Source organism: Ambystoma mexicanum (genome assembly GCF_040938575.1).
Source record: "Ambystoma mexicanum isolate Mex_15411 chromosome 12 unlocalized genomic scaffold, UKY_AmexF1_1 Mex_chr12_unloc.2, whole genome shotgun sequence".
In the NCBI taxonomy this organism is placed as follows: Eukaryota; Metazoa; Chordata; class Amphibia; order Caudata; family Ambystomatidae; genus Ambystoma; species Ambystoma mexicanum.
The window spans coordinates 10,106,890-10,107,974 of record NW_027182323.1 but is presented as its reverse complement, the minus strand read 5'-3'; positions in this window follow the sequence as shown (position 1 = coordinate 10,107,974).

Below are 1,085 nucleotides of genomic sequence, written 5' to 3'. Positions count from 1 at the left end.
CATAATTACAATTTGCTTCAAAGATGGCAATTGACCCCATAGAGATTAGCCAAGGTGCATCAGGGGCTAAGTCTGCTATGTTGGAGAGGGTGTGGTAACATCGGTACCTATTGGCATATTTGGTGGGAATGTCTATTAGTCCAATTGTTTTGGAAAGAGGTTTTTGCAAGGGGAAATGAAATAGATGGAATTGAAAGTCCCCTTTCCTCGATGCTGTTACTATTTGATCAATAGGAAGTGGGAGATCTGCATATCAGATTGGCCCATATGGCAAGGAATTTACTGTTATCGGAGGGTGTGTATGGCAAACCACTCGAAGAGCCTACATCTTCCGACACAGAGAGAATGGATCAGTAAGCTTTTCAAATATTTGAGATGGAGAGCATGATAGACTCAGAATGGCTTCCATTTATATTGTTTTTTTTTAATTTTTTTAAATCACTTTATTTCTTATTTTCAACAATAGTCAACAAATAACAGTAACATCAACTAAAGTCATTGAACTGCATAACATACAATAGTGGGAAGCAATACAACAGAAATTCATATCATAACCCCGTATCCCACCATCATAAACTGTAAAATCAATCAAAAATCAAATCAAATGTACCAAACAAACAACAACATACTAACAAGACCACACAAACAACCACTCAAACAACACAAAACCCCCCACCCCCAAAACTACAGTACTTGAAAGTAAACCAGTGCACTCCACTCCATAACACAACTTAGCCTTATCCATAAAGATCATCCAACTCCCCCCACATTTCATCATAAAGGTCTGCCTTATCTCGTTTTACGAAACATTGTCCTTTCAAACCTCGATAAAGCTCTAACATCCAAAATCCACTCCTCCACTGTCGGCTTTTTCCGTGTCTTCCAGACCTTCAACACCTGTTTGGCTGCCACCAACAAAACTTTACGCACTGCACACAACGTCACCCAACTCACAGTACGCCCACCTCCATAAGACAAAAATATAACTGCCAAGGGATTGCATGGATAGACAATATTCCAGATCTGGTCGATCCTGTCAAGAACCTCCCTCCAAAAGCCTCCACCCTTTCACAATGCCATAACAT